The following is a 23,324-nucleotide window of genomic DNA, read 5'->3' as shown; positions in this document are numbered from 1 at the left end:
TGCGCAGGTTGGTGGATGGTCCTTTGAGCAGGAAGAAGACACGGAGCACGTTCCTGTTAGCTATGACAGAGAGGGGCAGGGTACACACTGGACATTTCAAGCCCCTCCAGAGAAGCAGGTCTCACTGCGCTGGGAGTATTTGTGGAGTGGGGGCCGTGTTGCCCTGGGCTTTAATTATTTCAGGAATATTTAACCACAGGGCCGGCAGGCTGGATCTTGATGTGTGTTTCTCAGTTGGGAAGACTTTGGACCATAGGGAAATGTCTCAATTCTTTTAATTTCATGAAGGTGGTCATTGTTTCTTTTGGTGGCCTCTGGAATGTGACACAGAACTCAAGGGACAGGAAGGAGATGAGTTGGAGGCTGAGACAGGGGTACCTGGCAGGGATGCTGGTGACTCACATGATGGTGTTGGAGATGTGTGGACTCCAGTGCCTGATTTGGGGAATATTCGTGGGGTATGTTCCAAAGGACTTATGGACCTATTAGGTACTGGAGGTGAAGGGTCAAGTTTGACCTCAGGGCTACAGTGTCAGGCAAGAACAGGAAGTCGATGTTGGACTCATTGGCTGAGGTTGCTTGGAACCCAGGAGGCAATGTGGGCCGGGACAGATGGGTCTGGGGCTGGGAGGGCAGGTTTGGGTTGGGGACTCACTGGGGCTTGGGAGACATCCCAGGTAGATGGTGGTTGAGGCTATGGAAATGACTGCGATTGCCTGGGATGAGAGTGGAGACAGACAAGATAGGGGTTTTGCTCTAAGCCTGGGGAACCCACCTCCCAGGTTCAAGGGATTCTCCTGCCTCAGCCTCCCATGTAGCTGGGAATGCAGGTGTGCGCCACCACGCCCTACTAATTTTTGTTTTTTTAGTAGAGATGAGGTTTGGCCAGGCTGGTCTCAAACGCCTGACCTCATGTGATCTGCCCACCTTGGCCTCCCAAAGTGCTGGGATTATAGGCATGAGCCACCATGCCTGACCATTTTTAAATATTAATTTTTTTTTTTTTTTTTTTGAGACGGAGTCTCGCTCTGCTGCCCAGGCTGGAGTGCAGTGGCCGGATCTCAGCTCACTGCAAGCTCCGCCTCCCGGGTTCACGCCATTCTCCTGCCTCAGCCTCCCGAGTAGCTGGGACTACAGGCGCCCGCCACTGCGCCCGGCTAGTTTTTTGTATTTTTTAGTAGAGACGGGGTTTCACCGTGTTAGCCAGGATGGTCTCGATCTCCTGACCTTGTGATCTGCCCGTCTCGGCCTCCCAAAGTGCTGGGATTACAGGCTTGAGCCACCGCGCCCGGCCAAATATTAATTTTTATGAAATATTTTCAAACACATTTTACTGTACATTGGAAAAGTCGATCATGATTTGAAAACTTTATCAAAATCCAATCAAATGTCAATTAACTGTTTAATTGTAGCTAGGTAAGGAGACTGTTTTGACCAAAACATGTTAGAACAATGACCACTTATAGAAATAATCTATGTTTTAATGTTTTCGTTGAATTAAATAATCTTTTATATTCTGGCCGGGCACAGTGGCTCACACCTGTAATTCCAGCACTTTTGGAGGCCAAGGCTGGCGGATTACCTAAGGTCGGGAGTTCGAGACCAGCCTGGTCAACATGGCGAAACTGTCTCTACTAAAAATACAGAAATTGGCACACACCTGTAATCCCAGCTACTTGGGAAGCTGAGGCAGGAGAATACTTTGAACCCGGGAGGCAGAGGTTGCAGTGAGCTGAGATCGTGCTGCTGCACTCTAGCCAGCCTGGGTGACAGAACAAGACTGTGTCTCAAAAAAAAAAAAAAAAAAAAAAAAAAATTCTGGATTTTATTTTTAATAATTACTTTTGTAAAGAGAATATCTTCTTTTTTGGAGTTGTTTAACTGACAAAAATTATGTACAAAAGGGTATACAACATGATGTGATTGAAATATGTATACATTATGAAATGGTTAAATCAAGCTAAATAACATCACCTCCCAGACTTATTTTTTTTGTGGTGAGAACACTTAAAAAATCTACTCTCTTAGTGATTTCTAAGTGTCTGATATGTTGTTATTAACTATAGGTACCATGTTGTCCCATGGATCTCTTGAACTTACTGTTCCTCTCTAAAAATGACATTCTGTGTCCTTTGATGGGCATCTGCCCGCTTCTCCCCCGCCGGCAACCATCATTCTGCTCTGCTTCTATGAATTCAACTTTTTTCTTTTTTCTTTCTTTCTTTTTTTTTTTTTTTGAGACAATCTCATTCTGTTGCCCAGGCTGTAGTGCAGGAGTGTGATCTTGGCTCACTGCAGCCTTGACCTCCCAAGCTCAATCAATCCTCCCACCTTGGCCTCCTGAGTATCTGGGACTACAGGCGTGCACCATCACGCTCCACTGATTTTTGTATTTTTTGTAGAGATGGGGTCTTGCTATGTTGTGCAGGCTGGTCTCGAATTCCTGGGCTCAAGCAATCTGCTGGGCTCAGCCTCCCAAAGTGCTGGAATTACAGGTATGAGCCACCATGCCTGGCCGAATTCAACTTTTTTAGATTCCACATATAATTGAGATCGTGTGGTATTTGTCGTTCTGTGCCTGGCTTATTTCACTTAACATAATATTCTCCAGGCTCATCCATGTTGTCTCAAATGGTAGGATTTCCTTCTTTTTGAAGGCTAAGTAGTATTCCATTGTGTACATATACCACATTGTTGCTGGAAGTTTAATGGAGGCCAGTTGGGGGAGCAGGTGGAAAAGATTCACTGTAAGTCAAGATGCTCCAGCACCTACCCAGGATGTGTGCAGGATGCTCCTGGTCTTGCAAACTGTGGTTTGTGGGACTCCGAAGCCCCTGTCCTTCCACGATGCTTGCTGTCCCATTATCACATTTCCTCGGAGGAGAACCCAACCTTGGTGGAGAGCCCTGCTGTGGCCATGTTCCTCGGCATGAGATGGCAAAGGATGGTGCTGCTGGGAGACCCTTACCTCTGCATACTGGGGGCTGTTTGCCTTCTCCATTCTTTCTCCAAGTATCTGAGCAGCCCCTCTGTGCCAGGTGCTGGTCTGCAAGATGTATCGATCCTTGGAGATCATGCTGTAGCAGAGGAGACAGGCTACAGCCCACAGGTCAGGACCAGCCCCCTGCTGTTCATACAAATAAAGTTTTATTGAAACATGGCCACACCCATTTCAGTGCATACTGTCTATGGCTGTTTTCCCGCTGCAATGGAGAGTTGAATAGTTGGGACTGAGACTCTATGGCCTGCAAAGCTGAACTCTTTACCATCTGGCCCTGAAGAGAAAGAAAAAAAATTGCTGATCCTTGTACCCTGAGAGTCTTAGGTTAAGAGGACTTTGTAGCACCCTGACGTCCCAGGGGACGGTGAGTCTAGCCACCCTTGAAATGTACACAACTCTGGGCTAGGGGTGCAGCAGGCCAGTCCCAGTTTTGCAGGTCTTTGGTATCAGGGGCACCGCCCAGGATTTTGAGTGGGGTTTCCTCACCACAGTGGCTGGACACTGGGCGAGTGCTTTGTGATTTTGTATGGGGAAGAGGAAGGAGGGAGGAAATGGCAACTTGTTGCCCTGTTCTAAGCATTTTCCTAAGATGGGTGTCCAGGCAAGGGCTTGGGATCTCACCTTCCACAGCTTACAAAACCCAGTGAGGTCGGCTGTGTTGGCGCTGCCACTCTGAGGAATGGAACCCCCAAATGACTAGGAAGGGAGAGAAAAGCATGGTTTCTGCAAGCGCAAGAACTGGCATTATTGAAATTAACATTTCCCCCAAGTTTTATAATGTCTAGGCATGCATATTTAAGTGTCTGCCTCAAAAGCTCTTGCTAATAACCAGATGGTGCATTTAATTTCCTTTTTTTGTTCTCTGAGCAACATGCAGCTTCCTGCACAGTCCTCCTTGCAGGCAACTGTGCTGAGGTGACAGTCCTCCTGACTGTCAGCACAGACCCCGGGGGCCTCTGAGAGCCCTGTATTCTGGGGGCAGCCTTTCCCCTTCTATTCGGCCCCAGCTGGAAGGGGGCAGGTTACCCACAGCCTAGCACAGGGCTCCTGCCTTAGCTTGTCTAAGGAGTCTGGCTCCCTCTGACCCTCTAGACCTCACCAGCTGAGGATCAGAGCCCCGGGGCAGGGGCCGGGGGTGGGTGTGAGGTGGGGGGATGCGGGGCGTGGTGGGGTGGTCTGAGAGTGCAGCTCTGGAAAGGGGCAGGGCAGGCCCAGGAGAAGTTGCTTGGGAGAGACTGTAAAGAGATGGCAGAGTTAGGACAAGAGGGCCAGGCACGGTGGATCACACCTGTAATCAAAGTACTTTGGGAGGCTGAGGTGGGCAGATCACCTGAGGTCAGGAGTTCGAGACCAGCCTGGCCAACATGGTGAAAGCCCATCTCTACTAAAAATACAAAAATTAGCCGGGTGTGGTGTGGACACCTGTAATCCCAGCTACTCGGGAAGCTGAGCCAGGAGAATTGCTTGAACCCAGGAGGTACAGGTTGCAGTGAGCTGAGATTGTGCCACTGCACTCCAGTCTGGGTGACAGAGCAAGACTCCGTCTCAAAAAAAAAAAAAAAAAAAAAAGTTAGGACAAGGGAAGGAGGGAAGACAAGGGAGCTGTGGGACAGCAGCCAGGACCTTAGAGGCACAGAAGAGGAAGCTTGGATTTCCAGTTCCAAAGGATGTGAAGACAAAGTCACACACCTTCAGCCTGCTGCAGGTGAGGCTGGGCTCTGTGTATTTTCCTTGTTTTCCTTTTCCTTGTGTTCAGGGTGTTGTAGAAACAGGTACGTAGGGGCTCTGTGTAGCGCCTGTTCTCATGGCCTTCGGGAAGCATGGGGTGCCCTGGTTTCCTTGGCTTCGTGTCCCCCTTTCCTCCTGCCACCCCTGACTGTGCACCCCACCTTGTCCCTCTGACCACCCTCCTGGAGGGGGCCTGGCCAGGGCTTGTGTCCTTGCTAGTCTCTGGGGAGGAAGACTCTGTGACTTGAAAGCCTGTCAACTTAAATTGCAAGGTGTGGGTGCCTGGAAGGGGACATCCGCAGCCCTCTTGACTGATCGATCCATTTATGGTTTTTTTTTTTTTTTTTTTGACTCTGTTCTATGTTGTCCTGATGGAGGGGTAAGCCCCTGCCTTCTGCCTTTCCTGCCTTGAACTCTTGCAATTAGGCCAGATGGGTGGGTCCTGTGGTCTGAGTCTAACTTCTTAGTTTTTGTTCTGCTTATTAAAAATACAAATTTTTATTTGTTCATTTGTAAAGAATTCAAGCAATGCAGACCAGCTGTGGTGGCTCACACCTACAATCCCAGCACTTTTGGAGGCCAAGGCGGGCGGGCCAGGAGTTTGAGACCAGCTTGGCCAACATGGTGAAACCCTGTCTCTACAAAAAATACAAAACTTAGCTGGGCTTGGTGGTGCATGCCTGTAATCCTAGTTATTTGGGAGGCGGAGGCAAGAGAATCGCTTGAACCCAGAAGGAGCAGGTTGTAGTGAGGAGGAGGTTGCAATGAGCCGAGATTGTGTCCCTGGACTCCAGCCTGGGTAATAGAGCGAGACTGTATCTCCAAAAAAAACAAAAAAACAAAAAAAACCACAAAAAAACAACAAAGAATTTATATAGGAAACAAAAAACAAAACTTGCCTTTGTTTTGCTTTTCTTGGTCTTGCTTCTCAGAGGTAACACTGGGAAGGGTTGGGGTATACTTTTCCACACCTTTTTCTTTTATTTTTTATTTTAAGTTCTGGGATACATGTGCAGAATGTGCAGGTCTGTTACATAGGTATACATGTGCCATGGTGGTTTCCTGCGCCTATCAACCCGTCATCTAGGTTTTATGCCCTGCATGCATTGGGTATTTGGCCTAATGCTCTCCCTCCCCTTGTTCCCCACCCCATGACAGGCCCTGGTGTGTGATGTTCCCCTCCCTGTGTCCATGTGTTCTCATTGTTCAACTCCCACTTATGAGTGAGAATATGCGGTGTTTGGTTTTCTGTTCTTGTCCACACCTTTTTCCTCTCTGCACACAAGCACATGTATTTGCACATAAGTGTTTATTGTAACCTTTTCTAAAAAATAAAAATGGAATAATGCTATGTTTATTCTTTGGAAAAGCCTGCTTTTCAGGCAGCATGTCTTTGACGTTGTCTCAGGTTGGAACCTGGGCACCACCTTCTTCTCCTGGCAGTTATTCCGATGGGTGGATGCACCATACTTCACTTAACCAGCCCTGCACCGATACGTCTTTGGATGGTTTCTGCCTTTTCGCGGTCGCAGACGGTGTTCTGATGAATTTCCTCACACACATCACTTGGTGCTCTTTGCCTGCATTTCTGTGAGATGTTCCCGGAGGTGGGCTGTCTAGGTCAGAGGGGAGGTCTGTGCTAAATTTGCATCCTGTTCTAAATTCCATCCAGTCATCCGGCTCCCTCAGGACTCACATGATACTGTCCTATGTAGACATCATCTTCTGCAGATGATGGCACGACCGCCTCTCTTTCTCTCTTTTTTTTTTTTTTTTGAGACGGGGTCTCGCTCTGTCGCCCAGGCTGGAGTGCAATGGCGCGATCTCGGCTCACTGCAAGCTCCGCCTCCCGGGTTCACGCCATTCTCCTGCCTCAGCCTCCCAAGTAGCTGGGATTACAGGCGCCCACCACCATGCCTGGCTAATTCTTTGTATTTTTAGTAGAGACAGGGTTTCACCGTGTTAGCCTGGATGGTCTTGATCTCCTGACCTCGTGATCCACCCGCCTCGGCCTCCCAAAGTGCTGGGATTACAGGCTTGAGCCACCGCGCCCGGCCTGCCTCTCTTTCTTTTACTCAGACCAGTCTGCACCCTGGTGTCCTGTGGGGGGTCCAGCCCCTACCCACTTGCCTGCCCCCACCCCACAGTGCCCCCAGCCCCTGCTGACAGGGACTCTGGCTTCCGAGCTCTGGCAGACTGCCTCACTCTGGAGAAGCTTGCCTTCTCAAACATTCCTGGCAATGTTATTGCAAATCCTGAGGCCTGCGTTTGCCTTCTTCAGGCCTCAGTTTTCTCATAAGTGAAATGGGGATAATGTGATGCTACTGTCTGCATCCCAGAGCTGCTGTGAGGGTTCAGTGAGATCACTGTTGAGAGGGCGTTCACAGCGCTGGCCTCGTGCTTAGTCAGCACCTGTGGGGCAGGGCTGTCGCTGATGCAGTGTTGACTGTCATTGCTAGACTGTGGCTTTAACAGGGCCAGTGTCTTTTGTGCTGAGCCCAGAGTCACCCCAGTACCTGCTGTGTTTCTAGAGTGATTGAGTGGCAGGGTAAGAGACTGGGGTAATGGCAGCAGAAGCAGAGGAAAGAAGTGGGGCTTCTAATAGGTCCTGAACTTTAAGATGAAGCATTCTTGCCAAGGTCTGGGGCTGTGCTGTGTGTTCTAGGCCCAAGACTAGAAGCTGGGCCTGGCTACAGCCCCAGCTGAGCTGGGGAGGTGCAGGTCACCATCTTGCTTCATTAGGACACCTCCAAGCCCAGCTTAGACCTGGATGCCAGGTGACCCCCTGTTTAGTGTAATCCCAGACAGAGGACAGGGAAGTGTGCAAGGGTGGGGACCCTCATCACCGCCCTTGACTCTGTAAGGCATATGGGTTTGTGCACGTGTGTGAGCATGGGCGTGGCTTCTCTGAATTTCCAAGCTGGAGGTTGTGTTTATGCAGAGTTAGGCTTGCCAGGTAAAATACAGGAGATCCAATTAAACCTGAATTTCTCATTAACCATTTTTTTTTTTTTGGTGCAGATATATCCCATGCAATATTTGGGACCTACTTACCCTAAAAAATGATTTGTAGTTTATCTGAAATTCAGATTTAACTGGCATCCTGTCTTTTCACTTGCTGTGTATGACAGCCCTGTGTGGGGGTTATCAGTGTGCATTTGTGAGCTACCATGTGAAGGACTCTCTCCAAGTGTCTGTAGGTGCCAGGATGGAGATGGACAGAGAAGATCCTCTCGGGCTGCTTTAGTGGCCTCTAGAGGCTGTGGGGTTGGACGCTTCAGCCCCAGGGGCCTGGGCAGCACTGTCCAGCACCTGCCTGCTCCTGTCTTCTCCATGGGGGCTGACTTCCCTGCCATCTCTCTCCAAATACGGTGTCAAGAGCTGTCCCATCCGCCCCCATCTGGAGCTCGGCTGCCCAGCCAGACAAGATGGCAAACAGTGTGCAGATGGCTGCAAAGCTTTCCCCAGCTCCTTCTGCAAGGGGCCTGCAGATGAAACGGAAGCCCTCGTCGTCACCGCCTCCCCCTTCCAGAAAACCCAGGCAACAGCCACCTCTGAATGCTGCTTTAGAAGCTACTCCCTCCTGGTAATTAAACCACCCCAAACAAATACAGCACTGCATTTCCACCGTAAGCTTGTTCCCATGCACGCAGCCAATTGTCTTGGATCTGCCGGTGTGCCTGATTCATCAGGGCAAGGGTTCTCCTCTCAGGTGCTTGCAGAGAGCTGCTTAATTTTCATCTGAAAGACTGTAGAAACCAGGCCCAGCTTTGGAAGAAAGCCCTTTCTCCCCCTTTAGCAAATTCCATGTCATTCTTTTTTTTCTTTCTTTTTTGAAAGAGAATTTCACTTTTGTTGCCCAGCCTGGAGTGCAATAGTGCAATCTTGATTCACTGCAGTCTCCGCCTCCCGGATTCAAGTGATTCTCCTGCCTCAGCCTCCTGAGTAGCTGGGACTACAGACACCCACCAACACACTGGCTAATTTTTTTTGTATTCTTAGTAGAGAGGGAGTTTCACCATGTTGGCCAGGCTGGTCTTGAACTCCTGACCTCAGGTGATCCACCTGCCCCGGCCTCCCAAAGTGCTGGGATTACAGGCATGAGCCATCACGCCTGGCTGGAATTCTGTGTCGTTCTGGATACTTATCATGACTTCAAGCATCCAGGACTCTGTCCCGGGTATCCTGAGCCTGAGGGTGTATGTGTGTCCAGCTGGCTTGGAAGTTGTTTTCAGGCATGTTGAACTTGGCCTCTGAGTCCCTGGAAGCATCATGTGGGAAATACCACCAAGGAGCCTCATCGTGTGCTCTTAGGAGATAATTTCTATTTAGTCATTTGCTGAATCTGTTACAGACGGGTCTCAATTTCTTGCAAGTCTTGTACGAGGTGGGTGCTGTGATTATCCACATGTTCACTTGCTCTCTCTGGCTCCTTTCAGGCTCTTGCACTTCTTTTGTTCTTGCCTGCCACAGGGCCTTTGCACATCCTGCTCTTTCTGCCTGGAAAGATTTTCCTTCTCCCTGCCTCTTCACCTGGTTATGGTCTCATCTGACAGTGGAGTCCCCACATCCTCAGGGACACCTGGCCGCAATGACTCAGTCATAGCAACCCCCTGTTATCTGCTGTCATAACACCAGGTGCCTCTCTGTGGTAGACACTAGCTCAGCTACAGCTTCCTGGTTCTGTGTGTGTGATCCTTCCCCTTCAAGACTGGTCACCAGGAGGGCCAGGGCCATGCCTGTTCCTGATTCTCACCTGTGTCTCTGGTGTTTAGCATTTACTCACCTAGAATTTGATTAATGAATGAAGTCATACCCATTTCACAGATGAGAAAATTGAGGCTCAGAAACATTATGTAACTTGCTCAGTATTAGATGGTGATGGTTTGAAGCCACCTGGCTGGTCGCTGGGTGCACACTCTTAACCACTTCACTATCGTTCTTCTCTCACTGTAGTTCTCCAACAGCAGGAGTGAGAGACAACTTTAGGACTGGTGTAACCAGAATCCCAGGGGTTATCCTAGAAGATGGTGTTAGGAACGTACTTGCCTATGGGCCTTCTTACTGTATTGCATAAAATACCCAGTTTTTCTGACTTGCCTTTAGTAAAGACCTTAGCAATATTTGAAGCACAGCTGTCAGTAGGAAAGGGTGGATGGTTATACTTTTTTAAAAAGGAGTCCATATCGTATTTACCTTGTGGTCTTCCATGCCCCTCTGATCTTCTTTAGCTTCAATTATGCAAAATTAACACCTCTTCTCTTGACTGCCTCTCTCTTACCTGTTCAGTTTCTTTTCTGTGTTTGAGATTGCTTAGAATTTTCCCCAGTACCTCAGCCTGCTTCCCACCTGCTCCCCCACCCAGCTTGTTCCGAATTTTGTCAACAACAGTTCCAGCGTTTAGGGAGGGCTGGATTGAAGGAAAGCCTTGGAAAAGGATGAAAGGTGTGATGAAAGGTGAAGATACCTAATGGGCAGGCAGTCATCAGGGTTAATTCAAAGGCTGGAAGAAGAACTGACCTGGAGGACTGGAAATGTCTTTGAGCTGAAGGTCATGTGCAGGTGGAAGGAAGAGGGTGAGCCTTTTGGGGTGAACTGCAAGTATTGGATAAGATCCCTGTCCCCATGGTTAGGGAAGCTTGATAAGCATCCTTAATGTGATGGAGGGATTAAGGAACCCCTGGCTATACCTGCCCAGCATGGCAGTAACATGACACAGCCAAGTTGTTGATTATTGGTTGCCCAGCTGTCATCAGCTCCTCATCTTCTATTAGTTATAGAGGTAATTTGCATTAGTTATCAATGCCAGTTTTGGCTTTCCTAGTCAATAAAGTGTTCTGAGAGTGGTGACTAAGGCTGAGCACTACCCATAATCATGAGGATTACAGAGGCAAGTTCCCTTGCCCACCTAGAGACAAGTCCCCTTGCCCAGCTACCTGCAGGTGATGAGCACCCTAGGGAAGTCATTCAGTTCTTTGGAGGACTCCGAATAAATGCTCAAGTCCATCTGTTCATCTGTTCTGTCCTTCCTTCCTTCCTTCCTTCCTTCCTTCCTTCCTTCCTTCCTTCCTTCCTTCCTTCCTTCTTCCCACCACTTACCCATCTATCCACCTACCAACCCATCTATCCATCCACTCACCAACCCATCTATCCATCCACTCACCCATGCATCTATCCACCCATTCACTCATCTACCCATCTGTCCACCCATCCATCAATTCCTCCATTTATCTATCCCTCCATCCACCAACCCATCTATCCATCCACTCACCAACCCATCTATCCATCCACTCACCCATGCATCTATCCACCCATTCACTCATCTACCCATCTATCCACCCACTCATCCATCCATTTATCTATCCCTCCACCCACTCAACCATCTCTTCACTGACTCGACTCAACCATCCATTCATTCATCCACCTGCCCGCCTACCCATCTATCCATCCACCCATCTGTCTATCCATCCACCTACGTATCCATCCATCTGCTTGTACGTCTGCTCATTTATTCCACAAAGACTCGCTAACCACCTACTAGATTCTGGGGAGGTGCCTGCTCTAGTAATTGAGAACACGGTCTCTGGAATATGATTCCCTGGGCTCAAAATGAGCTGCCTCCCAGCTAGCTGCTTGGGTAAGTTATAGAAACTGTGCTTTGATTTTCTTATCTGAAAATTGGCTATTAATAGCTTCTACTCTTGCAGATATAGTGAGGATTAAAGAAGATGTCACATTAAAAGTGCATCATCGACACTCAATAGAGATTAGGTTTTACCATTTGTTATTATTCTTGGCAGATGCTGCAGATAACGTGGAAAGCATAGGAAAGACACGTGTTTGAACAAATAGTGACATACAGGTCCTAAGTTCTGAAGTAGGGGAAGGTCAGAGAACCATGGAGAGGGCCTGACCCAATCCTGGAGGCTCAGAAAAATGTTCCCAGTGGAACTGCTGTTTTAGTTGAGACTTGTGGGATGGGTAGTAGTTGGAGATCCCAGACAGGATGTGACCAAGTTAGGGGAAAATTGGGTCTTGGCACCCATGGCAGAGTTGAGTGATCCAGTCCTTCTGTCTCTTCTGGCTGGAAGTCCACCAGATCTGGGAATGTCAAGTTGGGGGTGGGGGCTGACAATGACCATGACCTTCACCTGTCCTCACATGTCCTCTGTGTGTCTGCAAAGCCTCTGCCTCGGTCTCCTCTTCTGGAAAGTGGGATTGGAAACCACATCTGCTTCTCTCCCGGGACTTCTAGGAAGACAAGATTAGATGGCAGGTGAGAGCTCTTTGAGAATGAAAGCATTCTACTATTTGAATGCAAATTATTATTCTTTGCCTGTCTTGTTTCCTAATCTGTGAAATCATACTGGACCTCGAAGCTGTCTATTAAAAAAACTAGCAAAGTGGCTGGGCATGGTGAGTCATGCCTGTAATCCTAGCAGTTTGAGAGGCCGAGGTGGGCGGATCACTTGACTTCAGGAGTTCGATACCAGCCTGGCCAATATGTGAAACCCCATCTCTACTACAAATACAAAAATTAGCCAGGTGTGGTGGCGTCCGTCTGTAGTCCCAGCTACTTGGGAGGCTGAGGCACAAGAATCGTTTGAACTCAGGAGGCAGAGGTTGCAGTGAGCCGAGATGGCACCGCTGCACTCCAGCCTAGGTGACAGAGAGAGGGTCTGTCTGGGGAAAAAAAAAAAAAAAAAGGCAAAGTTAACACTTCCTCTATCTCTCCCCTGGGGGAGGCAATTTGTCAAAGATTGTTGTTGAATTTTACACACAGGGAAATCTAAGGAAGGTGTGGAAACCAGACCAGGACTCCAGACTCTGGACTCCCTGTTTACAGGGTCTTAAATGGGGGAGCCACTTTGGGTTCTTTCTACAAGATTGCTTTGTAAAAAAACCAAGAAACAAACAAACAAAAAAGTCAAAAAAACAAAAAATCCCCCCAGCCCTGACCTAAATATTCACAAGGGACCTTAGGCAGTATCTGTAAACAGAAGTGAGTGGTGAGTGAGATCCATCATCTTTACAACAAAGGTCCAGAGTTGAAGCAAGTGGAAATATCTCTAGAGACAGAGATTTGGGCAGGTTCTGCCAGTCACAAGCTGTGAGAACCTGGGCAGGTTTACCTCTCTGAGCTTCCGTGACCTTGTAAAATAGGATGCATTGCACTAAACGTGCAGGAGGAATCCCAGCCTCCTCCTGTGCACAAGGCTGGTTTCTTCCCATCCTTTTCCTTGTTCTGCCTCTCTCCTCCTCTCCGAGAGATGAATACATTTGGACCCAGTAGGGACCTATGTTTGCAAAAGCTCCCAGGTGATTCTCATGCAGCCAACCTGGCTCTGGTGCTGAGTTCTTGGACATTTTTGGAGGCACATTTACTAGTGAGGAAGGTCACTGTGTGTTAAAGGCATGATTCATCTTCCGTTCCTTTCTTCCATGAAGCAAGGTGCTTGGGTCGAGTGAGCTGGGAGAGTCCGCAGTGTTAGCCTCCCCCATGCTTCCCTCCCTCCCCATTCCTGGTGTGCCGTACTTTGTCTTGATTTCCTGCACTCTGCACCAAGCCAGGAGATGGTAAGATCTCAAAAAAATCATTTTTTTTGGGAAATGGGATCAAGAGGGTTTTTGTTTGCTTGCTTGTTTGTTTGAGACAGGGTCTAACTCTTTCGCCCAGGCTGGAGTGCAGTGGTGTGACCTTGGCTCACTGCAGCCTTGACCTTGTGTGCTCAGGTGATCCTCCCACCTCAGCCTCCTGCATAGTTGGGACTACAGGGGCACACCACCATGCCCGACTAATTTTTTCCATTTTTTGTAGAGATGAGGTTTCACCATGTTGCATAGGCTCATATCAAACTCCTGGGCTCAAGCCACCTCGATCTCCCAAAGTGCTGGGATTATGGGCATGAGCTGCTATGCCTGGCGAGGTTTTTTTTTTTTTTTTAAATTTTTATTAAAAATTTTCAATATACATAAAAGTAGAGACTAATGAGCTATCATATACCCATCACATAGGTTTAAAAACTATTAACGTTTGCAATATTTACTCCATTTGTTTTTCTGAAGTGTTTTAAAAATAGTTTACAGTGGTTATGTAATTGCATCATGATGTTCACTCCTACATAATTTACCTTCCCTCTAAAAACACGAGGGCATTTTTTACAGGATCATTGTCATACCTAATAAAATTACCAGTAATTTCTTAATATCCTCTAAGATCAAGTTGACATTCAGATGTCTCATCCTCGAAATGTCAATTGTGATAATTTTTTTCTTTGAGCAAAGATAATAAGATCTGAAGATTTAATGACAGAGATTCCATGTTAGCCCTGATGTCTAAGCTCTGTGGTCCATCGTGGCTTTACTTGAAAGTCTCAGGCTAGGCACGGTGGCTCACGCCTGTCATCCCAGCACTTTGGGAGGCCAAGGTGGGCAGATCACGAGGTCAAAAGATCAAGACCATCCTGACCAACATGGTGAAACTCCGTCTCTATTCAAAATACAAAAATTAGCTGGGCGTCGTGGCGCACACCTATAGTCCCATCTACTTGGGAGGCTGAGGCAGGAGAATCCCTTGAACCCGGAAGGCGGAAGTTGCAGTGAGCTGAGATCGCACCACTGCACGCCAGCCTGGGTGGCAAGAGCAAGACTCAAAAAAAGAAAAGTCTGTCACTGTGGTCTCATAATAAAAGGGTGCTCCATTTCCTGTCTGGCCGCTGCTCCTTAATGTTAGCCCCCTCCTGTGGGGAGGAGGGGGTGACCTTCTGGGCAGGGTTCAAGCATTCCCAGGGCTGGCTCTGATCCCAATAAAGCCCATTGTCATGAATGAATGCTTTCCTTGCAGGTTAGTCTAAATATTGGAAATAGGAGTGTCCTCATGATGCCTGGGACAGTACTGAATATTTATAGGTTTCTTTTAGTGCCTTTTTTTTAGTGTTTTCCATAGTTCCATGTTTCTACAACCCTTAGGAACATCAGAATCATATGTGTGTGGGTGCTTATTAAATAAACCAATTCCTAGAGCTCACTCCCAGACAGTCTGATGATTAGGGGCTCAGCTAGGACCTATGTTTGCAAAGGCTCCCAGCTGATTCTCTTGCAGCCAGCCTGGCTCTGGTTCTGGCTCTGGCTCTGGGAACTGCGTTGGGAGCTCGTCTTTGGTGCTATTCTGCTGAAACTTCAAGTTGGCCTCTTTGACTCCGTCTTGTATTGTCATCGCTTGTATTCAGGTCTGTTTTTCCCCTGGATGGTAAACTCCTTGATGTCTGGGTCATCTCAGCTCGTGAGCTGAGCTTTCGGTGGGTGCTCAGTGGAACAGGTGCTGAATGGAGTCAGGCTCTAGGGAGGCCAGCGTGTGTTGATAAGTGGGAGACAAAAATCATTTAAAAAAGAATCTTTTTGCCCTTCAGTTGTGTTTGCCATGAGTTCATGTGATTTACTCTAGTCGAAGCCAGTGCAGCTTAAGTGGAGGTCTTGCCCTGAAATGGAGCCAGGTTATGGATGAGAAGAGCTGCCAAAAGCATTTTGGAGGAAATGTTTCTGTGTCACCCTCAGTTGATTGAACTCAAGATTTCACTCCCATTTAACACCACGTGGGGGCCATTCTGACTTCTGCGGAGGGGGTATGATCAGATCCTCTGTAAATGTGGAACTGAGGAGGCTGGGCACGGTGGCTCACACCTGTAATCTTAGCACTTGAGAGGCTGAGGTGGGCGGATCACTTGAGGCTGGGAGTTTGAGACCAGCCTGGCCAACATGGTGAAACCCCGTCTCTACTAAAAATACAAAAATTAGCTGGGCATGATGGTGCGTGCCTGTAATCCCAGCTACTCGGGAGGCTGAGGCAGGAGAATCTCTTGAACCTGGGAGGTGGAGGTTGCAGTGAGCTGAGGTTGTGCCACTGTGCTACACTCCAGCCTGGGTGACACAATGAGACTCTATCTCAAAAAAAGAAAAAAAAAAGTATATGTGAGGAACCTGGGATTGAGCTTGGAGATGTTGGGGATGGAGGTGCTTCATCTACTGAACAAAAACCATGGGATACTAATGTTGGAGGAAGAAGCATCATCCTGTTTCTACTAACTCAACCATGCATGAGATGGGGACTTGGTATCTGAGAGAAGAGCCTCTTTTTAGGTCTTCAGCCTTGATCAAACCATTTCTGAATTCCTCATAGACATATAATCAGTGTTATGAGTGGTACTGATTGGATAATCTTTCTGTCATTTCCTGTGCTAGGAAGGAAAATACATATACAGTCAACTTCCTTGAGGGTTCTTTCTTTTGCATCAGGATATCTCAAACTCCTGCCCTTACAACACCTGTAAGAGAATCATCTGGGATGCTTGCTCACTCTGCATACAAGACCCTTTAGAATCAGAATCAGAATCCCTGGGGCTGGAACCACAAAATGAAATGACATTTCAACAAGTTTGTCATCACCTAAGAGAGAATAGGTGAGTATTTGGATACCTATGATACAAAGTATAGATACTACGATTAGAAAAGAATGATTTGATTATTTTAAATGATGTGTTTTTAAAAATTTAATACATGAAGGGCTGGGCGCAGTGTCTCACGCCTGTAATCCTAGCAGTTTGGGAGGTGGAGGCGGGTGAATCATTTGAGGTCAGGAGTTAAAGACTAGCCTGGCCAACATGGTGAAACCCCGTCTCTACTAAAAATACAAAAATTAGCCAGGCGGTCGTGGTGTGTGCCTGTAATCCCAGCTACGGGGGAGGCTGAGGCAGGAGAATTGCTTAAGCCTGGGAGGTGGAGGTTTGGTGAGCTGAGATTGTATCACTCCACTCCAGTGTGGGTGATGGTTGTTTAACCATCACCAAGATGGATTCTGAGTCCAAATATTAATATTAAGGACATTGTTGACATTGTCTCAAAAAAATTAATGAACACAGAAAAGTACAAAAAGGGAGAGAAATCACCCCAAATCTCATGACCCCAAGAAATAAACCTCCTTAATATTAAGTGAACAGCATTCCTTGCTATGCACAAAGATGGCTAGAGACTTGAACAGACACTTCTGATCACACAAAATGAGATTTTAAAAACAAGAAGTAGCAAATTGAATGTAAATTTATCTGAAGAAAAAGAAATGGAAGTGAAATGGAAGGAACTGGTCAACTCAGATAAATGTAGTTTTTCCTCACCAAAAATCAGTTTCTAGAACATCTAAGAAATCAAAGGTGATGAAAAATATTAAGGTGTTTTTTTAATATATATATATGTAAAAGTCTTTACAGTTGATTGGGCCTCTCATGAAAAATTTGTACAGTCACTGCAAATAAAGTCATTGCAAAATCTTTACTCCTTTTGCTTTTTGTCAGCGCTGACATTGGCCTTTGCAGTCTCTTGACTTCATTCTGCCCTTGCATTCCTTTTGCTGTTTTCTTGAGGTCGTCTTCTTCTCATGCCAGCCGTGTCTTGCAAGTCTATGTTTGAGTTCTTTTTTCTTTGCATAATTCAAACCAGATAGCATGCCAAAGCCCATTGTTTAACCACCACCAAAATGGGTTCTGAGTCCAAATATTCATATGAAGATAATGCCCATTGTGGTCCTGTACATTTTGTTGCCTTCCCGGGATGAAGGACATTGGTGACCATTTGTTTCCTCTGGAGTAGTTGGTTGGTCATGAACTTCCTGGTCCAGATAGTTACTGTGTCATTCATCATGGTAGTTGATCCTTGGGTAGTTAGGGAGGAAAATAAACAAGAAGTTATATATTTAAAACCACATGTTTCAATTTTAGATCTGATTGACTTAGTAAAGGGCATTAGCACATCTACTTCCTGCAATCCCTCCCATTACCTCTGGAAACTAGTTATTTCTAGCTTGTTTTATGTTGTTAAGGTTGACCACCTTTTCTTTCTGTTCTGTAATCATAGTCCTATTTTTAAATGGATTCACCTCTCATCACTAGCCTTTTGTCATGGTCATTCAATTCATAAGTTGCTTGTTTTTTAATTCCTTGGCTGACTAAATTTTATTATGAAGGCTTTTATTAAAAAAGCTCAGAAGTACTGTATTCTCTAAGTTCTTGAACATGTCATAGTGTCTTTTGCCTATTTTGATTGGTGGATAATTTAGCTGGCTATAAAATTCTTTGATTACACTCTATTTCCCTTAGAAATTATAGGCACCCATCCACTGACTTATTTCATTGTGCTTTTTTTTTTTTTTGAGATGTAGTCTCACTCTGTCACCCAGGCGTGAGCGCAGTGGCGTGATCTCGGCTCCCTGCAAGCTCTGCCTCCCGGGTTCACGCCATTCTCCTGCCTCAGCCTCCTGAGTAGCTGGGACTACAGGCACCTGCCACCATGCCTGGCTAAGTTATTTTGTATTTTTAGTAGAGACGGGGTTTCACTGTGTTAGCCAGAATGGTCTCGATCTCCTGACCTCATGATCTGCTGGCCTTGGCCTCCTAAAGTGCTGGGAATACAGGCGTGAGTCACCGTGCCCAGCCTCATTGTACTTTCTACTAACCTCCTTACGCTGGCCTCTTCCATCTTGTCTTTTTCTCTCCCAGTAGTTTCTTCATGAAGAGGCCATGTGCTATATTCCATGAGGTATTTCACACTCAAAGAAGACTTCTTTTATACTCTTTTGATAATTTGGGAATCACTGTCTTGATTTATAAGGGAGTTTGTAATAAATACTGTAAAAGAGAGACACATAATATATTTTGAGACATTAGAGAAGGGAGGGACCACTTCTATTAATATTTGGGGTTAGCAGGGAAGGCTTAGTTAAGAGGTAACATTTGAACTAAGCCTTGAAATAAGGGAAGGATTTGGACATGCAGTAATGGGGAGGGAGTAGAAGTAAGGCATGGTGGTTAATTTTATGTATCAATTTGACTGGGTTACAGGGATGTCCAGATACTTGGCTACACTTTATTCTGGGTGTGTCTCTGAGAGTATTCTGGATGAGGATAACATTTAATTGGTAGACTGAATAAAGCAGATTGTCCTCCCCAATGTGGGTGAGCCTCATCCAGTCATCCAACAGGTAGAGTAACAGAGAATTTGCTCTCTTTACCTGGTTATATTTAAGCTGGGACATCAGTCTTCTCTTGACTTTAGATGTGGACTCGAGTTGGAACTATATCATGGCTGTCCTGGGTCTCCAGCTTGCTGACTGCAGACCCCAGGACTCCTTAACCCCCATAACCATGTGAGCCATCCCTTAACAACAGATCAATCTGTCTCTCTCTATGTATATAGCTCTGTCTCTATCTCTGTGTTCTTTCTCTGGAGAACCTAGAGTAATACACAAGGTTATCTTAGAGAAGAGGACGACCCAAGGAAAAGCATGGAGGCAGAAAAGTGCAAAGAGGGTTTGGGAAAACTGGGGTCCTGATGGGGAGTTTGGATTTCACTCTGTGTAGCATGGAGAATCCTTGAAAATATTCAAAAGGTGAAATTGTATTCGTGGAAAAACACCAGGAGTATGTGAAAAGAAAAACACACATTCCATTTTAACTTCACTGAAGGGGGCATCAAAAGGATGCATTGGGGACATCGGTTGGAGGGTGGTTGAGGCCATATCTGGAGGATCTTTACTTCTAGGCTGAGTTGGAAGTTATCTTTCTGGGGAGTGGGAGATCATTAAAAATCTTTGAGCTCCACTCAAGAAATGGTTTTGCTAACAATGGCAGGGTGATGGTGGTGGTGGTGGTGGTGGTGGTGGGGAACTGGTGGCATGAATTCTAAGTGGGTTTCTGCTGTTCTAGCCGAGAAAGGTGGGGAATGGACTTTAAGTAGAGTAATACAGATCTGGGAATCACCTGCATGGAGGAGGTAGTTACAGGTGATGAGATGGTTCAGGGACAAAGTTTGGTAGGAGGAGAAAAGATATTAGGTGGTGCAAAAATAATTGCTATTTTTGCCGTTAATTTTAACAGCAAAAACTGCAATTACTTTTGCACCAACCTAATAGGATGCAAACTTCAGAGTCATCTGCATCAGAGGGATTGATGAAGATCAACAAAGTTTGGGAACACAGGAAAGGAGCAGAGAGGGTAATGACTTGAGGGCATAGCAGGGATAATCAAGGTATTTTTTGTTAGCATGTGGAGACTTAAGCATGATTATATGTTAAACGCCTGGCACATACATGGTGCAAAATATTTATGAGTCAAATGATGAGTGAAGGTGGCGAGTCATAGGAGTTCCAAGGTAACAGGTGATAAAGGGAGGTCTCAAATGAGGCACAAGTGGAGAAGGTAGCTTGGGAAAAGGAGAAGGATGCTTCTCTTTATAAGATGGGAAAGGCAGAGGAAGAGGGTCAAGATAGACTGATCTAGGGGTGAGGTGGAAGTGAATTGAGAGAACTCAACTCTGAGTGGGCTCTGAAACCCCTAGGGATGGGTTTGGGGGGCTTTCAGATACGGAATAGGTTTAAAGTCAATTGCTATAGCAAATATGGTTCGGAATTTATTTGTGATGCTTAAAAATATTGCTGAAGAGAATTGAAGTCTACCCTAGAGTTGGATGGTGAGATTATTATTATTATTTTTTAAATCTTTTTAATTATTATTATAGTTTAAGTTCTAGGGTACATGTGCACAACGTGCAGGTTTGTTACATATGTATACATGTGCCATGTTGGTGCGCTGCACCCATTAACTCGTCATTTACATTAGGTATATCTCCTAATGCTATCCCTCCCTCTCCCCGCTCCCCACAATAGACCCCGGTGTGTGATGTTCCCCTTCCTGTGTCCAGGTGATCTCATTGTTCAATTCCCACCTATGAGTGAGAACATGCAGTGCTTGGTTTTCTGTTCTTGCGATAGTTTCCTAAGAATGATGGTTTCCAGCTGCATCCATGTCCCTACAAAGGACATGAACTCATCCTTTTTTATGGCTGCATAGTATTCCATAGTGTATATGTGCCACATAGAAACAAAAAATTTTGAAGCAATTTAAAAGAGAAAAAATGGTGGGAGAGTTGAAATATCACACAATAGTCATAGAGTCAAAGCTGTCAATGTTCACAGATTCATGTGTAGGAATGATATGTTGCTTGAGTTTTCTTTTTGTTCATACCAATTTACAACATTTAGTATTAAACGAAATAAAACAATAATAAACACTTTTTTTGTTAAACCATTTTTTTTTTCCAAGACAGAGTCTTCTTCTTTCACCCAGGCTGCAGTGCAGTGATGCAACCTTGGCTCACTGCGACCTCCACCTCCCGGGTTCAAGTGATTCTCTTGCCTCAGCCTCCCAAGTAGCTGGAACTATAGGCATGTACCACCATGCCGAGCTAATTTTTTGAATTTTTGGTAGAGATGAGATTTCTCCAGGTTGGTCAGGCTGGCCTCCAATTTCCTGGCCTCAAGAGATCTGCCCACCTCAGCTCTCAAAGTGCTGGGATTACAGGCGTGAGCCACAGTGCCCGGCTGACACCAATCGTTTTCAATTTTTCACTATTGTATTTTGAGGTTCAACCCAAAATGATTATCACATCAAAACGATGAATTAAGTTTACTATTAAATAGGAAAAATAATGACAACTATAATGACCTAAATGACAGTCTGTTATGCTTTAAATATAAAAAATCAAGTAAAATATGTCATTCCAATATGTCTTTCAGCTATTATATACCACATCAGTAAATTGATTACAGCAAAACTTCATCCACCCAGTTTATTTAAAATTATTAATTTAGATTGTATTGGTCTATATCTACTTGTGTTAATCTATGTCTACTTTTATTTGTATATGCTCATGTGTAATCCTATGACAGCTACATCCTATGTGATTCAGCCTCAGAGCACCCCAGATTCAAAGAATCCCAATGCAAATACTCATTCCACTCTTTGCCCAAGGCTCTTGAAAAACTTAAAAGGTATCCACAAAGAACTTCTCTACACTTACTTTTAAATTTCTTGGCTTCTCCTATTCACTAATATCTCAAAACTGGTGGAGTTCTCACTTTACCACCTCAGAAGACATTTCTTCCTTCTATTCATAAATTCATCTCCAAAATCTTTCACAATCAACTGTTCTCTCATTTCCTCTGCACTTAGCCCTTTCTCCTAAAGTTCTTCAGCTAGTTTCATCCCTCACCACCACTATTCTAGACTCCTGAAGTGAATGTTGAACACGTAGTCTCTCCCACCCTGAGAACATTTTTCTCCGTGATTCATTCTGATAAGGGTTGGGAGACAAGGTACATACGTTGGAGAATCAGAATTGTTTTAAAAGGGCAGAGACCAAGTTGTCACTTGATTGAGCAGGGGAAGAATAAAGGCTGAGACTTATGAATCCTATCACCTAGATAACATTATAATCTTAAAAAATAGCGTTAGAAAATGCCCATGGGAATTTTCTTTTGAAGTAAGTCCATATGAGATGGTGAGATTATTTAGTGGAACTACCAGATCCATGTGGTGGTTCTTTCCAGTATCATTCAGCAGCCCTTGGACAGTTGCAAGGCAAGTCATCAATGGGGTGTGGAGATTTTCCAGGTGGGTGTGGTTGAAGGCAGGGAAGAACAAGTTTAGGAGCACATTACAAGAAGAAGGTGACTGTGAGGTCCAGGCTGAGCAGGAAGGTAAAATAAGAAGGAAACATGAGGTTGTAAAGAGAAGTTTAGAGGGATGAGGTGGCAGGATAGGTGAACAGTTGCAGGATGTAGCTAGAGTGGCGATGTTAGATCTTGGGGCCAGAGAGCTTTACAGTGATGATGAAGATCAAAGAGAGGGCATTAGAATCAAGCTATAAAGAGCCACTGTTTGATGTCAGGATGTGAGGATGCTGCAGGTGGATGTCTGTGCATTGATGGTGAGAACGTGGTCACCCTGGCCCTGCTGGGTCTTTGCTAAGGAGACTGCTCTCTGTTCTTCGGGCCGTTTTCATCACCTGATTAGAGCACTGGTCCCTAAATGGTGTTCTTTGGACCATCTGTATAAAATGTTCATGAGTCAAGGATAAAATGGAAAACCAGAAAATGTCACAGAAATGTGCCCGTTGATGAAAGACCACCTACTTGTCCTTTTTGGAGGATTGTTCTTTATTCTGAAATTGTGTATATTCTATTCTATTAAAAAATTTTTGTATTTGCTTAATTTTTTCTCTTTTATGAAATACCATGGAGTAGAAATTTGTAATGTATCCAGTTCTCCTGTCTTCATGCATTGCAGTGTGGTGGGGGAGGGGATGTGGCTAGTACTGGCCAACAGTCTGGGGGCAGAGGTGCAGTGTAAGACTTCTATCCTGGAGCATTTAATTCCTAGTATAGGGCTCTCTGGCATTCTTCTCCCTCTGTTCCCTGGTTGGTGATACTTGAGGTAGTGCAGCCCCCATTAGCGTTAGTCTTAGGGTGAGTTTGATGGGAAACAGAGCACCTCACACCTCCCTGCAGATGTAGCGTGAGTGCGAAAAACAACTTCTGTTGTTTGAAGTTACCAAGATTTAGGAGTTGTTTGTTATTGCAGCAAAACCTAACCTATTCTGACTGATCATGGTGGAATTTCTGTGTGTGTGTGTGTGTGTGTGTGTGAGAAACTGGTAGTTTAAAAAAGTTCCTTCTTACCAAAAAGAAAAAAAAATAGCAACCTTATGTTGG

At 45.7% G+C, this 23,324-nt stretch overlaps 2 pseudogenes; one reads left to right on the top strand and one right to left on the bottom strand.

Moving 5' to 3' along the window:
• The window catches only part of LOC112614342, a 375,669-nt pseudogene that overhangs the window by 5,209 nt on the left and 347,136 nt on the right, over positions 1-23,324 (top strand).
• Positions 17,051-17,902, bottom strand: LOC112614345 (annotated as a pseudogene).

Source organism: Theropithecus gelada, chromosome 20 (assembly GCF_003255815.1).
Source record: "Theropithecus gelada isolate Dixy chromosome 20, Tgel_1.0, whole genome shotgun sequence".
Classification (NCBI taxonomy): Eukaryota; Metazoa; Chordata; class Mammalia; order Primates; family Cercopithecidae; genus Theropithecus; species Theropithecus gelada.
This window is presented reverse-complemented; position numbering and strand designations above follow the sequence as displayed.